At 45.6% G+C, this 16,982-nt stretch overlaps 2 long non-coding RNA genes across 6 annotated transcripts in view; one reads left to right on the top strand and one right to left on the bottom strand.

The window, feature by feature from the left end:
- Positions 1 to 722: 722 nt before the first annotated feature.
- Positions 723 to 12,660, bottom strand: LOC308472409. Of its 4 annotated transcripts, none has more exons than XR_013983458.1 (4): positions 12,580 to 12,660; positions 6,652 to 6,716; positions 2,692 to 2,782; positions 723 to 934 (listed from the first exon to the last, which is right to left on the bottom strand). It is a non-coding gene; the product is annotated as an uncharacterized lncRNA (long non-coding RNA). The 4 variants fall into 4 exon arrangements; XR_013983459.1 differs by lacking the exon at positions 12,580 to 12,660 and adding an exon at positions 11,114 to 11,678; XR_013983461.1 differs by lacking the exon at positions 12,580 to 12,660 and adding an exon at positions 11,245 to 11,678.
- Positions 11,804 to 16,982, top strand: part of LOC308472416 — a 27,523-nt gene continuing 22,344 nt past the window's right edge. Inside the window, exons 1-3 of one of the 2 annotated variants that reach the window (XR_013983471.1) lie at positions 11,804 to 11,955; positions 12,701 to 12,760; positions 13,372 to 13,478. This is a non-coding gene — a long non-coding RNA (uncharacterized lncRNA). The remainder of the gene's footprint in view (positions 11,956 to 12,700; positions 12,761 to 13,371; positions 13,479 to 16,982) is intronic. The other variant, XR_013983470.1, reaches the window with a different exon arrangement.

Raw genomic sequence — 16,982 nt, 5'->3', positions numbered from 1 at the left:
CTTCCCCATGAGAGCCAGAAAGTGACTTCTTCAGGAAACAGAATGACTATTATTTTACTTATTTCTGCGGCTGCAATCTCCTGGGTGATGCAGTTGCCATTAGGCAGTTGAATGTGCATGCGTACTCCATCCATTTCTCTCCCTCCCACACAACCCTAGGCACTGGCAACTCACGCTATGCCAATGGTCTTTGAAGAATTTCCACGTTTCTCACTGCTTCTGTCTTCACTACTATTGCAGGACTCCTTGTCCTGTGAAGTACACACACACATACACACCCGATGGTGCTTTGCTGATTGGTAAAAACATTTTTATTCTGACAGCTTTTGCCAGCTAAGCATGGGCTGTATTTAAGGCCATGTTTTATCTGTGGCCTCTGCCTTTGTTGTATTTTTAATGCTGCATTTCTGATGTAGATTTATGGTGCAGTGGGTTTTTAGGACACAGAGGGTTTTAAATTGCTGTCAGCTGCCTTGAGTAGCGCGCGGTGATTGATATAAATCAATAAATAAGCCTGGCATGCTAACCACTGGACCAAAAGGCTGTGGACACCACCAAGAGGCGTGTGGGAGCCTTATGAGGCAATCTCAGTCTCTCTGCTCTGCTGTGCACCCCCAGCTGTCCCTGGTCTTCTTGACATGACCCATTCCTCCTCACACCTGGCAATGCATTAAGAACACACAAATCTGCGTATGAAGTTCTTGGAAGAAATATGATGTTCCTTGTCAATAAACAGTGTATTAGCGAAGTGGGGATTGGGGGAGAGCAATGGTGAATCCAGGCGTCGTGTATATCCTGCTGCTGCGGCCTGAGCACATTTATCACTGCTGTTTACATCACCCTTACACGTTCCAGATGCACAGGTTTCTTGCTAACAGCCATTTTGTTCTTCCTTTCTGTGTGTCTTTGTTTCTAGTTCCTTGATCCCAAGCACCTGGTGGGAAATTAGCCAGTGTGAATGATTGCACACAGAAACTTCCGTCCTGCTTCCTGCATCTCCTGGCCTACTTTCCCCAACCACACCCCATGTTACTTGCAGCTGCCAAGGAAAACTGTGATACAACGCTTGCTTGTAGGAAGCATAAGATGTGCATAAGCGAGCACCAATAATGGGGGCGCCTTGCACACAACCCATGTCTAAAGTCGTAAGATGCTGCCTCGTACCTGGTGAATCCATCTACACCTGTATTGTTTATTGGGTAGCCAACACTGTGTCCTCCAGGTTTTTATGGGCTCCAGTTTCCATTAGCCCCAGCTTTCATAGCCAATGGTTAGGGGTGCTAGGAGTTGTAGTCCAGCAACATCTGGAGGGCACCATTTTGGGTACCTCTGGTCTACTCTGGCAGCAGCTCTCCAGAGGTTCAGGCAGGGATCATTCAATGCCCCATCAAGTCAAGCTTTGTGGAATCAGTTTCAGTTTTTGCAATTTTTGCAGATGATGCTGTGCTTGTGAGCATGCATCCAATGATTTCTCCTCTTGACCTTCATGGCTGATGAAAACTAGCTGGGTTGGTGGCATGCCTGGGTGGATTCAAGGTGGGGTTAATGCATATTTCCATGAGGTGGTGTGCCAGCTGCCTTGAAGGAGATGACAGTGGGAAAACCCTCCCTGGATCCAATAGTATATAACAGCTGCTACTCCTTTGCAGATATTCCCTTTTGGGGCAAAGTTACTGCAGAGTGTCATGGCCAGGCAGCTGCAGCATTCCCAGGGGACCCTGGGCTGAATTCAACCATCTCACCTAACCCTTCCAGAGCATCCTTTCCACGCCAGTGCTCCCTGTGTGGTTTAACATTTGTTTCCAAAGGAAGATAGGCACCACCTACATCACTCAGCAATAAAATAAAATTAAAAGGGATATGTGTGACATCCTGAAATCCAGCTGCCACAGGAATCAGAGTTGACTAGGCCCTGATGTTCAGACAGCTAGAAGATTTCAAAATTGCCAATCTCCATAATGTTCCTGAAACAAATTAGGCTGGCAAGCAATATTGTGAAACCTGGTCCATAGGTATTTGTTTTGTGTGCACATAGGGAAATGGTCCAGACTATGTCTCCCTTCTCCTTTTGAAGTTGCAGTTTGATTTGTTCAGAAATAATGGCTTGGAAGCCTGTGAATTATCACTGTCGCTGCAGAAATACAGGATGGGGGTTGGACTTCCTTTGATGATCTTTATCAAAGATCAAATAGATGAGGACACAAGCAAGCATGCACAGCTGTAGACTTGTCTACAAAAGTGTAGCTCAAGTACAGTTCAGGAGGCAGTGTAATTTTGTGACAGTAAAGACGGGACGGACAAGCTAATGTGCAATTTGAGGGAAGGCAAATTGGATCAGATGGATGGGCAAGTTATTGAGAAGCATGGTAGTCAAGCTAGTTCTGCCCTTTGCAGATCTGTGCACAGTAGTGCTGTGCTTGAGAGTGCTGTGATGTGCATCAGAGACATGGGTCCTAGAGTGTGCCAAATACTAGCCATGGCCGTGCCCTTCTCATTTAGATACTACCCATTTGTCACACCAACAGTTTCCTCTCCTTACTTCAGGGATGGGAAACTTCAGGCCGAATCAACAGGACTTGGCAGATTGTACAAACTTCATATAGTCATTTGATCAGAAGTTTAAGCAAGAAAGACAATACCATGATAACATGGTTCCCATTTATCATGATGTCTCAACCAGACTTGACCCACCTCAGGGCCTTCCTTTTGGACTGTCTGCCATGTCCCAGACACACCACCAGCAATTTCATCTGACCTTCCAAGGACTTGGCAATCCCCATGTCTTTGTTCAAAAGAAATGAGTAAAACAGGAAAGTTATGAAGACACGTTGTTGTTGTTGTTGTTGTTGTTGTTGTTGTTGTTGTTGTCTGTTTTATTTAAATCTGTATGCCACCCTTTATCCAAAGACCCAGGGTGGTTCACAACAGAAAAATACCATCCTTTTCTCGTGGGACACCTTTGGCTTGATGGGTCAACTCACAAGTTACACATGTTTCTTGTAGGCCTTGTGGGCATTTCGAGCTTTGCTTTCAAACCAGTCTAAACAAAGCCCTCAGATCCTTCCCTAATTGGTCCTGTCTGCCCAGTGGAGTTTGGCCACACCCTTAGCAAGGCCAGCCAAGACTGACTGCAGAAAGATTTTACGGCTCCCAAAACCCTAACATTTACTTCTATGCCTGTACCTGGCACTCATTTCAAACCATTAAGTTGTCACCCAGGGATTTCTGAGATGGATTGTTAAGCTCCCCTCTTAGTCATCTTTTGCCAAAACAAATCACACTGTCTCTTGGGGAACGGGTTGCAGCTAATGGACCTAGACACACTCTGCACCCAACTTGCCCAGCCATTTCAAAGAACTAGAGGGCAATGTTTGACAACTGCCCTATTAGGCAAACCCCTCAAGGAATCTTCCTCCGGAGCCGTCCTATTGACTGGTGGTCTCAACACTAGCACAAGAAACCCTTTCTGTGCATGGCTGTGGCTATGCATATGAGGAGGATCATATTGACTCAAAACCAGCAATGCCTTTCAGAGAAGGATAAACTGAGTAGTCTCATTACTAAGGTGAGCCTTGTTATCCTGTCCAGCAGTTGGGCTGGCAAGCTTGTTTTCTCCTACTTCAGAGGGTAGGACCAAACCAATGAATTCAAGAAACGAAAAAGGAGATTCCGACTAAACATCTGGAGGAATTTTCTGACAGTAAGAGATGTTTGATAGTGGAACGGACTTCCTCAGAAGCTGATGGACTCTTTTTCATTGGAGGTTTTTAAGCAGAGGTCAGACGGCTGTCTGTCATGGATGCTTTAGTTGAGATTCCCGCATTGCAGAGGGTTGGACTAGATGACCCTGGAGGTCCCTTCCAACTCTATAGTTCTATGCTTCTATGGTATTTAAGGCTTGTAGTCAATAACAGTGGTACGAAGGACCTATAGGAAATTGACAAGGGCAAACCTCCCATGTTTGTGCTGCAAACAGGAATACTTTTTAAGCTGACGTAACACTCTAGTTGTGTGTGCACGCGCAGATTCAATTTAGTATAAAACTCACAGCCGTATTCTAAATGTGACCTTGCAAGGGTGTGTTGACCTTGCTGCACTCATTAATCATGCCACTCGCCACTCATTTAATCTTGGCAGCTCATGCAATTATTATTATTGCTATTATTTTAAAAGGGAAGCCAGATTCTTGTTTCAGCTGCTTCAGGTAATATATGGGCCAAGAAACTCCAGCTTATCGCTAAACAATCCACCCTCAGCTGGTGTTATGTGGCTGGTTCAGGCGCTGCAAGTGTAATGTGTTTGTACAATGACTCGGAGTTACAAGAAGGAGGCTTTCCTTATCAGGGCCTGTGGTTTCTGTCTGGGTTCACAGGACCGATGTGCGTGCACAGACACAGACGTATCCTGTGCTTGGTTCTCCTCTCTCAGAAGCTTGCCCTGGTACATTGAAAACAAGCCTACTGCCTATGTGGGCTCATACACAAAAACATGTTGGGGAAGGAATAACATTTCACATTTTATAACTGCTGTTGAATATAGTATGCTGGGGGGGGGGAATTCTGAACCAGCAGCTCTGGAGACAGATGTACACTAAATTAAATAGCAAGTTGGACACAATAAGAATAACTTGCCTTGCATTCAGTGGCCTGTCCAAAATAAGATAATTGTGCTTCAGTCTTTATAAAGCAGCATTGGCTATATTTCCTTATTAGGCCTGTGTGTGTAAACTTAAGTGAATGGAAGCACTTCCTCCAGTAGAATCTTCTCTAAGTGCTAGTTGTATGATCTACCTGGAACAGGGAGGGGGAACTCGTGGCCCTCCAGATATGACCATCGGCCATGCTGCCTGGGGTTGGTGGGAGTTGGAGCCAGCCAACATCTGGAAGGCCAGTTTCTCCACCACTGACTTAGAAGGTACCATTTCTTTGCTAGGCTATAGGGAAAGTCTATTCACCCTTAGGGGAATGCATAGCAATTCTCTAACATGTAGCCAAGCTCCAAAGCTACCCAGTAATATAACTTAGGAAGGATGATGACAGGGCACCTGCCACAAGCACAACTTGGGAAAGGATGCAAAACAAACTTTCCGCCCTCAATCATATTAAAATAATGCCGTGACATTTTAAGTTTGGAATAATTAAGTATGTTGTCAAGGTGGTAGATGAAAGGACAGGTGTTAACTGGCAGAGCTATGTCATGAAGGCAGACGGCCAGGAACCTTCACAGTTTCTGATTGGCCCTGTCCTAATGCACTGAAACATGTTCAGACACCATTAGCTGAGGAGGTCAGAATCAGATGCATATGGCTCTCCAGCACTGGGCAGGAGCAACTAGCAGGCTTTTTGCATTACAGCTTCTAAGCCAACTCACAGCAGGAGCAGACTGTCTGAGCATGAGCGCTTGACATTCCAGCAGCAGTAGCAGCGCCCCTCAAGATACACAACCATTCGGGAAGCTTATCGTTAGGGGTAATGCTTCACTTTGACAGGACTGGAGAGGAAGGCCAAAGGAGACTGACTTAAACCAGATCCATAAAGAGCAAACATGGTCCACCTTGGTCTTATCTCGATGGCAGCTTCTTGTCTTCCTGGTACAGAACTGGAAGGCATCACCAGGAAACACAGACACATTTCCCTCCAGATCTCTCCCCTCCATGGGAAGCCTAGTAAACCAGCTGTGCAGACTTCGGGACCGAGGAGGTCACACAGCTCCTTGACAGCCATGCTGAATGATGGAGACCATCATGGTGAATGGTGGGAACCAACAGAAAGCCAAGGGCTTCACAGATCCCAAGCTCTGCTCTGCCATTCCACCTTTCTAAAGGCAAGCTTTATTTCAGGTATATTCTGCAACTATGCTATTGACACAATAATAGTGCATCAGTGGTGGATTTACTCTGCTTCTTTGGTTGTTCTGTGATATTTTCCCAGTGCTACCACATCATTGTTGTCTGGAGGGACTAGAGTGCAACAAAAGTGGGACACACATAAACACACAACCCTGGACATTTGTGGTATGAAAAGTTACAGGACCACAGCAGGATGTTATAGGATATACACTGACTGGAAATGAAGCAATATGACAGCCACAAAACTTTTGCAGGCGCAAATAGTATTGAAAGTTAAATCATATCTGACTGTCCTGATAATATCATGAGCACCAAATATCATGAATGCACAATAAAAAGGGATGTCTTCAGAGGCCCTAACTCTTAAAAATGGCTGTACAATCATCTCCATTGCCCAAAATGGTCAAAATTTGAGGACCCCTCTCTCCCTGTTCCAAAGCCTGTGTCCACATCAATTGCTGCAAGACTCTTTTGGTTGAAAGAACCAAACAGCTTCTTATGGAATCCAGGAACTGGGAGTGATAAAACATGCCTGGATTTCAAACTGAAAGCTGTTCATAGGCAACCACAATCAAGTCAGGAAGATTAATGGTTATGGAGGCAGGAGGAGAGGCAATCATGGTTGATGGAGACGCCAAGCCCAGATGGATTACAATAGAGTTTTGTTCTGGTACATTTGTGTAGAAACAAAATTTTTAAAAATGAACTCTGTTGAAATTCTTCTTCACTCAGAATGTTTTGTTTTATTTTACACAGTTGCAATAAGACAAGGGCTGTAAAGATAGTAACATCCTAAACATTACCTTATTAAGTCTTCTTGGAAACAGAGGGCATGGCCCTGTCGGGTCATGGAACAAGATTTTAGCATCTAGTGAGCAAACAAGAGGGAACACTACATTTTTCACTTCATTTTAGAAATCGAGTTACTAATTATAGAAGGTATTTAATGGCAGAGTATATTTGTGTTTCTGCTAGCACCAGCCCATCACTGTAAGAAGTGGTCTGACTGGGTGACTTGAGTAGGTGAAACAGGGCAGATACAAGAACGAGATGGGAACAGAAACCTCCTCGGCAGAGAAGCATGTTGTAAAGAACAGAAAAGAGCTGCTTTGAGATTTTAAAGACTCTGGCTGAAATTGGTTGTAGCTCAGTCGCAGAGCCTCAGCCTTGCAGGAAGAAGGTCCCAGGTTCAACTGCTGGCATCTCTAGGTAGGCCTAGGAATGTCCCAATGCCTGGAACCTTAGAGAAGTGGCTGTCAATATCAAGCTAGATGGATGAATGCTCTGACTCAGTACAAAGCAGCTTCCTGCGTTCCTCCATTTGCCACCCACTTATGTGATGACAGCGGGCCAATGCTCTTGGAAGACTTTACCTCCCTGAGACTGACGTCTCCTACTCTGCAACAACCATGATAGCATGAATTGTGAAATTTTTGAGCAGAATGGGCACGGCTTAAGCAAAAGTAAAGAGAGTGTTCAGCTGTTGCTTGGATTCGCCATCTAGGTTCATTGCACTTCTTTGTTGACTCTGTGCTCTTGTCACACACTTTCCTTTGTTCCTTTTGCTCGGCTGCTTTCATTTATGCCCCTCATCCATTTGGCAGCCCTAATAAGATCTGGTATTGATTGAGGGCTGGTCCAGACTTCCTTTTGCACTGCACTCTCCAGGCACAGGCCCATGATATAAAACTCTGCGTCCGAGCAGCTTTTGTTCTTTTGGCCCTGGTGCTTTCCCTGGGAAAAATCTGCATTTTACCACTGAATTGGAGCAAATGGCAATCTGCAGAAAACCTAATTGCCATTTGCTCTGATTCAGCAGTAAAATGCTTGGACAGGGCACTTTCAAGGCCAGAGATGTGCCTAAAAAAATAGCACAAAAGACAGTCTGGAAGAGCCCTGAGACAAGTGCCTGAACCAAACCCCAAAGAAGCAAGAGGTCTGACCCCTGCAAAACCTTGTCTGACCACAGTCTTGTATCATTGTATGCCACATGCAGACACGAGAGAGAGAGAGCGCAAAGGGAATTGTAGCTTGGAGCCAGCAATTTCTCTCGCAGTTGTAGATATACTTTTTCCAGGACAATGACTGACTGGTAGAAACGTAGATGGGTGTGTCACACGAAGCATAAGCATCAAATTTGGCCTAATAATGGGCTGCTTGGTACTTTCAACCAAAACAGCATGGCAGCAATTGATGTGGTTGCTGGTTGCAGATTTCGGAGCAGGGAGGGGGCAATTCCTCAATCCTTGACTATTTGGGGCAATAGAGATGTTTTACAGTTATTTCCAAGAGCTAGCATGAATGGTAGAGTAGAGCATTGCATCTATGAACCCCATGGCATTCTAGAACAACTGATAGTGGGGCCCATACCAGGAAATTCAGGTTTGAGCAATTAAAGTGGATTAAAGTGCTCTGACACCCTTGCACAAGTCACCTTTAAAAAAGAAACACACTTTTTGCAGTTAGGAAAGTGAAGGTGAAATCATAGAATCATAGAGTTGCAAGGGACCCTGGGGATCATCTAGTTAACCCCCTGCAATACAAGAATATGCAGCCATCTCACACAGGGATTCAACCTACAACCTTGACGTTATCATGCATTGAAACATGTGGGATGAACGTATAAACGCTCTGCAAATTAATCAGAATAAATGCTCAGCAAAGCCTGGATATAATTTAAAATCCTTGTAAACTTTGTGCAAACCAATCAGGAAGAATGCTCAGCAAATAAGTCATCTAAAAGGAGCCCTTAAGGGCTTTTTCTGGACTCCATAATGCCCAGGGAAGTATGTTAAGGATTCCTGAAGGTATTGGGAAGGGTGTAAACAAGCCAGTTTTTTTGGAACAGGCTGCCTTCTCCCTTGGACCGGTGGGATTTCTCTAAAGGATATTGGCTGTTTTAAAAGGCCTTTATTTCCAAGAAAAATGTAGCCGTGGCCATAATAATCCATCCCTAATTCCTGAGATTCCACTGTGTGAAATATTCTCATGCCTTCAAAGGAGCTGCAGACCATTCCAGTATCTGTGCTACGAACTCATGGCAAGTTGTTATTTGCTGGAACAGAGATCCTTGTGGATCTCAGCGGATTAACTGCCCTGCCCTGCACGCATCATGCTAGGCTATCACACACCATGTGTGCTCCTAATATCAGGCTTAGGATTTGAAAACCAAGCACGTTATTTTTGCCAGCTACCTTTGCACTGCAGTTGAGGAGCAAAGCCCCTCATCACTAGGTACAGAATTGCTAAGGTTCCCTTGAATGTGAAAATGTGCTTTTGGAATGGCTGTGCAAAAGGCATCAGCTCAAGACACCAGATATTTTGTTCTAAACCCCCAAGGTTGCTGCCTTGGGGAGGGGGGCTATATTTGTCTTCATGATGCTCCCCACCTGGCAAGCCAATGCCATACAAGGTGTGTGGAGGCCAGGGGGTCAATAATCACACCTATTTTTAGCAACACATCTCTGAAAAATGCATCAGCTACCTGGAGAGCGGTAACTAAAAACAGATGATTAACCCCTTGACATATGTGCCTCATTACCTGCTAGGGAGCACCAGGAAGACAAAAAATAAGCCCAGTGCTGCTGTGCAAAGGCAACCCAGATCAACGCATAACTTAGCCAAGTTATAAAACAGAGGTGGAAAATCTGTGCCCTGAACTATACTAGAAATCATTTCTTCTGCTCTTTGTCTTATTCCTCATGCAAAAGCCGTGCTCTTCCGTGACAACCATTATTATGCACTGTGAGTGCTTTGAGGAAAGGAAGGCAACAGCACCAGGGGGAGCAGCCAATTCCTATATGTGGGATTTTCACAGACATTCCTGTGATCAGAAGAACAAGGTGAACGAAAGCACAAGGAACTGCTGATCCAGAGTTCCTATAACCTTAATGCCTTTCATGGGTTTTCAGTTGGCTGGTAATTAAATCATCCTGAGTGCAAACCCTACCCTACATGGGCTCATGTTTCCCATCCGTACATGATTGAGTTTTGTGTTTCTCTCCTCAAATGCAACAGGGGCAAGCGACCAGAAACCATATCTGCTGTACTGGCTTCTTTGTTAGCAAGAGGAACTGTCAGGACTGACCTTTGCCTATTAACCTCCTGAGCAGAAAGAACTAAGTTGCCAGCTTCTATCCCATTATCCCTGATTACATCCCTGGTCAACATCCACCTCCTCTGAAGGTGCAGGGGAACATAGGAAGCTGCCCTTCTCCTGAGTTTGACCATTGGTCCATCTAGTGCAGTACTGCCAGCACTGATTGGCAGCTCTGAAAGTACACAGGTAGGAACATAGGAAGTTGCCTTATACAAAGTCAGACTCCTGGTCCATCTAGCTCCATATTACCTACACTGACTGGCAGCAGCTTTCAAGGGTTTCAGTTCACAGTCCTACCTGGGGATTAAACCTGGGACCTTCAGCATGCAAAGCAAGATGCTCTACCACTGAACTATGGCCCTGTCCCTAGTACAGTTGTATGACCTTTAATGGCACTCAAAGATGCTACCAGAGGCAGCTGTATCACCTTGTCTAATGACTTCCAAGGTCAGAACCTGTGCAGGTAGGGAGGATGAGAGAACCACCACAACAAAGTTTACCCCACTGCGGTACTTGCAAGTCTCTCAGCAGGAGGATTCTAGGCTTAATAGCGTGGCATGAGGGCACCCATTAGCCTCATGACTAAGTTCTCAAAGGAGAACTTTTCCCATAAAAGTTGAACCAGTCTATCCAACACCATACCTTTAAAGCACATGGCTTCCCCCAAGGAATCCTGCAAACTGTAGTGTGTTAAGGGTGCTGGGAATTATGGCTCTGTGGGGTATAAACTACTGTTCACAGGATTCTTTGGGCCAAGACATGTGTTCTAAACATATGGTGTGAGTGCCAGTCTCTCTGTCTTATTTCTCCAGACCATGACCAATTCACAAACACTGGTGTGTCCTTTGTCTTCAAGAATGGTGTCCATGAAGACACAGATGCAAAGCTAATGCAGCTTTTTTAGCTTGGCCCTGAGTAGGCACAAAGGTCTCCTGGCCACAGACTTGCCCCACTATAGTGAGTGGCATTGTATTTCTAATTCCTTCTAAATGTGCATCAGCATATGCAAACTGTGTCCCTTTTCGGGTGATGCAGTTCCTCTTATTAGGAAATGTGTATGTGGCAACAGGGTGTAGAAAGGAACACAAGGATGCTATTTGACATGTGCCATTAAAACATTTCAGGGAAGACAGGATGAACACACAGGAAGGGTGTGTGGCTTCTACCTGTGACTTGACGACTGCTCAAACAAAAGTCTCCCTCTGGCCTGCACAACCTGAAGTCTGATCATAGAGGTTGCTGTCAAGGCTGTCAACAGATAAAAATATAGCTGTGGCTGTGGGGGAGGAAAACTAACCTTATATTGTTTGGTTGCAAAGTCAGCCATAAAAAATACCTTCCATTTAATTTACTGTACTCATGGCCCCCAGCCAAAGTGGAAGATAACCAGAGGTTACATAGAAAAACATGGTGTTCCTAGAAAGTGCCTTTCTATAGAAGGGAAAGACCCAAGTCTTGGATATATGCAAGAAAGACTTCCAGTAATCTCATTCTCTATCCTTAAATGGCTCCATCCAACCAGGTTGAATAGGGCGCCGCCTGGTCATATCAAAAGCAGGCAATTCACCATACCATATTTCTCTGTGTGTCATATACAGAAATACAGAGAGGGAGGGATAGTCTTGGTGTATTCATCTGCCCAGACACCCTTTTCAGCCTGGTCAGATGAAGCTTTTCAAAGTAATGAAAATCACAAGATAGATTAAGCCAGGCCAGGGAACATCTCGAGATCTCTTCCAACTCTCCACTCCCCACCCCACCCCATGGAATCCTCAGTACAGTCCTGGGCTGCAGTTACTCATGATGAACAATATACATTCTATTCCACATGTTCTAGATTCACTGATCCAGAATACTGCTGCCTGGCTACATAATAAGAATCACCAGCATAAGACACAGGGCTCATCTGCCCTGCACATTTAAAGCAGGATCATGCCACTTTAAAGACTTCATGGCTTCTCCCAAAATAACCCAGGGGCTGTATTTTAAGGGCGCTATGAGTTACTATGTAGGTAACCGTATTCCCCAGCACAGAGCTGCAATTCCTAGAACTCCCTGGGAAGAGAGATTGATGGTTAAACTACTGTAGGCCCATGAGGGGAATAGGAGTCTCCTAACAACAGCCAGCACCCTTAACAAACTACATTCTTTGGTGGGGTACCATAAGGACGTAAGAAAGGCCTGCTGGATCAGGCCATTGACCCAGCTAGTCCAGCATCCTGTTCTCACAGTGGCCATCCAGATGCCTATGAAAAACCAGGGAGCAGAACACGAGTACAAGAGCATTCTCCCCTTCCGTGATTTCCAGCAACTAGTATTTGGAAGCACTGCCTCCAGCTCTGGAGATAGAGCACAGCCATCGTGGCTCGTAGCCATTGACAGCCCTCTCCTCCACAAATTTGTCTAATTCTCCGTTTAAGCCATCCAAGCTAGTGGCCATCGCTGCCTCCTGGGAGTTCCATATGCGCTGTGTGATGTACTTCCTTTTATCCATCGCGAATCTCCCAACACTCAGCTTCATTGGGTGCCCATGAGTTCCAGTGTCAGGAGAGGAGGAAAAACTTTTCTTTATCCACTTTCTTCCTGCCACGCATAATTTTAGAAATTTCTATCGTGCCACCTCTTCACTCACCCTTTCATTAAACTAAAATGTCTCGAACTTTCCTCATAGGGGAGTCCATCCTTTGAGTTGCCCCTTTGTGAACCATTTCCAACCATACAATATTCTCTCCCCCCCCCTTTTTTTTTTTGAGGTGAGGAGACCAGAACTGTACGCCATGTTCCAAAAGTTTCCATGGTGACTGTTTAAAGCGGTACGATACTTCTTTAAATGTATAGCACAAATAGAGCCACCATTGCTAACATATAAAGAAAGAATGGTGGGGGGTCCACCTTGTTTGTATAAAGTGGTTATTAAAGGGAGGGGGGTTAATCAGTAAATAATGTGCATTAATTGATCTTGCCGTTAGTTATTCTCATCTCCCGCAGTTTGCAGGCAGAGGGTATTCCACATTTGTCACTGGCAAAGTGGGATTTATTCCTTCCAAGCATGTGGTTCTCAGCGCTTCTCTGCTTTCCCAATTGGGGCAGGAAAAACTGGAGAGGAAGTAAATTATTACAAACAACTTTCTCTGAGTGAGTTCATTTACGTTCCCAGGCATGTAGCTGGCAAGAGCCTCAGGCCTCCCTCCCTCCCTTGCCCCACCTCCCAAAGCTTTCTCTGCCACCCCTCCTTCTTTCCTCCACTGCCCCCCTTACTGGCTGCCTCTCTCCCTCCCTCTTTCCCTCGCAGCCTTAATGACTTCCACATGGGCTTCTGGCATTCTGAGCATTGTCTGAAATCTCCAAATTTAGAAGAAATATGAAAATTGTCAAGCACGCCTTCCTTAGGGGGTAAAACCAACATTCGCTTGAACTGTCGCAGGTCAAGGCAGCAGGACCATGTGACCAGGCCCCAGCCAATGGCTGCCCTCAGGACCACTGACAGATGAGGCCGTCAGCCGTGCAGCATCGTCTTTCAGCTCATATAAGGTAAAAGTAAAAGGTTTTCCAGATTCTGAGCAGTGAGGGAAAGGTTTTCACCCAGGACCCCTTGTGCCAGCGGCTTAAAAAAGGAGTGTCAACACTGGTCTTCCAGTGTGGCCCTCTGTGTTTCGAAGAGAGGAGACGGCGCCCACCTTCCCCATCCTCACCAAGGGCCTAGTGCATGACAGGTGTGGGCAAGCACAGGTACGTTCCTACCTACTGTCTGTGGATGCATAGGTGTGAGTGGATGGTTGCATGTTTGTGGCAAATGTGTTCTACAGGTACATGGGTCTGTGTGTTGAATGTCTAACATCTAATTGTACAATACCCATATAAAAGCAATATAAGTCAGTGACTCTAATGCTTCCCTGTTCTTAGATGTTGTGCTAATAGCTGTGCCCCATATGCAATGGCTTTGCTTCTAACTTCTGCACAGTGGTAGAATTATTTCTGCATCAGAACCAGTTCTTGTTCTGGGATGGGAAAGGAAGGAATGAAGAGTGATGGAGACAAATGCACAGGAGAAATGAAAAGGTTGAGAATCTCCACCCTCAAAGAGTTTTGGAGTTCCATTTGCAGGAAGCACCTTAACTGGTCTCCCCCCTTAACACACCCCTCAAACTTTTGAGAGTTGATGTGGTGTGCAATGGCTGGAAATGGAGAACAGAAGATCTAGCACAGCAGTCAGTTTTTTAAAAAAATAACAATAATCTCCTTTTCAGCAGAATCATGACATCTCAGTCTGCTGCTGTTTGCCCTGCAGCCCCTTTCATCTCTGCATCCTGGTGTCTTTTTCCTGATGGTTATCATAAGCACTGCAGAGTGATGGATGTTGAGAACTGCTGTAGCAGAGCACAGGAAAAGAAAACGCCAATCTTCAATAAAACAGCATTTTGTGGGAAGCATAATTAGAACCTACTTAGGAAACTTAAGAAACCTCTTTCCCCTGAGAGTGTCCCGCCCCCCCATCCAAGTTCCCCAGGGCTAGCTCTGAGCAAGTTGCACTGACAAATAAATGGTGCTGCATCCTGCCCTGTATGAGGTAAAAAGGGCTGCTTCTCCCAGAATCACCAGACAGCACTACAAAGGCTGGCTGCTTGGCTCTAGGACGCAGATGTCTCTGGGAGCTGCTGGCATTTGTTTGTTCCAAAGCATGTTCCAAGTTGGAAAAAATAAAAAGCAGAAGAATTTCCAACCTAGACTGCCCTCCCCACCTCCCACCCTGAAGTGGAAAATGGCAAATGGATCATTCTGACCTCCCAGGAGTGCCTCACCAGTATGCAGTGGTCCCAAGACAGATGTTGAGTTGCTGAATTTAGCGTGCCAGCATGTAGTGATCTGGGGGTGGGGGGTGCCTGGTCATTTCAGGCACTTCTGGTGGTGTGTGGCAATGCCCGACTAGAACTGCAGTCAGGGGCTGTCCAGTGGAGAAAGCTGGCACACACCAGCCAAAGGCGCAGCAAGCAAAGACTTCACAGGTATCCTAAGAGTTGCTGGGAGGCAAGGAATTATCTTTCTGCATGGTAGAACACTGGGGTAGCCAACATTCTGGGTTACTCCTCCCATCAGCCCAGGCCAACATGGTCAAGGATGCTCAGAGTTGTAGTCCATAGCATCTGGAGTGCACCATGTTGGCCACCCCAGTATCATACTGTGGAACCTCTGGGTGTAAGAAAGTACTCTGGGTAATAAGCCAATTTACTGCCCTGGAGCCCAGGCAGTTTCCCATATGCACAAGTCTAGTCTTCCAACAGGCCAGATTGACAACTGAGCAGTCTCCTGACATTTAAGAGTGACTGGTGGGCAGGGCAGTGGCTGGTTCTTCAGCCACTTAGAGCATTTCTGGCACCCAGTTCCAAAGCGTTATGGGCATAGAGGACCAACCACTTTAGTGCCTTCCAGCTGGTAGGTAAGGAGTTCTTTTCCAGAACATGCGTGTGCAGATTTCCCAAAACAATTATCGGTAGGAAATTAGGGGGAAGCTTTGTCTAGACAGGCTGCATCTCTGAATTGCTCCTGGACAGAGCAGTATTTCCTTTGCCACTTGCAAAAAGTTGTCTGGAGATGATTTAAGCTTCTTCCTTTAAAAAACCAAAAAAAAACCCCTACAGCTTGCAAAATACGTTTGCAGCTTCAAAACTGAAAGGCTTGGAAAATTGGTTCTGTCCAAGAAAAGAAAAGGGGGAAAAAACTGCCCTCTGCCCTCCCCTTTTCCTTCAACATTTCTACACCAGCACTTTCTTTTATTCCTCTTCAGAAGCACTCTGTTTAAAACGGCATACAAAGAATTTGTATGTGTTGCCGGTGAGTCACTGCAGTAATTTGTTAGGTCCTCTTTGCTCATTCTTTTTTTCTTGTACTTTATGGATTAAAGCTGAAGCAGTCGGGAAATGGTCGAAAATATGCACCTCTGAAACGGTAGATAGGTCAAACGTGACTTTCAGGTACATGAATGCTGGAAAAAGGCAGGAATTATTCAAAGAATGTATTCCAAAACACTTGCAGGTTTTGTGTCCTGTGTAACAGCCTTTAATGCAGAAGATAAGGCAAACGCAGGTTTTACAGTCCCATTCAAAAACCCAGCAGCACTTAGCCTCTTGTGCAGACACGCTGCAAGGTTATGTTATTGAAGTTTTTTAATTTATTTTTAATATGTGAGCAGGGAAACTAAAGGCTGGAAGCGGCCACCAGCTTGTTACAGAATAGCCCTCTTCACACGTTATGGTAATCAAATGGAACAGCAGTCCACGTCTTCACTTCCACTGCCAATTGGGGTGGCCAAAGTGGTGACCTCCAGATGTTTCAGACTACAACTCTCATCAGTCCTGAAAAGCATAGCCAGTGGTCAGGGATGACAGGAGCTGCAGTCCACATTGGGAGGGTACTAGGTTGGTTACCCTGAGCCCATATTCATGGCTTGTGAAAGAGCCTACACATGGAGCTCATCAGGCAAGGCAGGGTTCCCAAATGCATGTACAGAACCTGGGCCTGCACAGTTGTACACACACAGGCTCTTTCACAAGTTACACTGAGTGTGTGTTGGGGGCACAGCATAGGCAGCAAGTCTCATCCCATTCTCCCATTGTCTACAGAGTTGTTGCGCATCACCCCAATCTCTGAACGGTGCAAGATTCCAGGGGTTCCAGGCGCTTACCTGGGGTTCATGTTTCCTTTGGAATGAGGGACAGTGGAGACTGTGGTATCTTTATGATATATGGTTTATTTACACATATATTCAACCTAAACCTACAATAGAGGGGTTCACAGCATCAACACCCCAAGAAGGTCTTACTTCACCCATAGCCACAGCTTTGGATTCAAGCAGAAATCAAGCATGTCTCTGTTTCTGGTTTCCACCTGCTTCTTTCCAGCTCCTAGCTTCTAGCTCACATCACTCAACTCTCCACTCTCAACTCTGCCTTTGTCCTTCTAACCACCTGCAAGTTGAAGTTTGTCTTCTCACACAAAGCCTCTTCCTTTGTTCCCCTTAATGGCCCGTCACCCAGGCTG

The sequence above is a fragment of the Podarcis pityusensis genome (assembly GCF_964106645.2).
Source record: "Podarcis pityusensis genome assembly, chromosome: 2".
Lineage (NCBI taxonomy): Eukaryota > Metazoa > Chordata > Lepidosauria > Squamata > Lacertidae > Podarcis > Podarcis pityusensis.
This window is presented reverse-complemented; position numbering and strand designations above follow the sequence as displayed.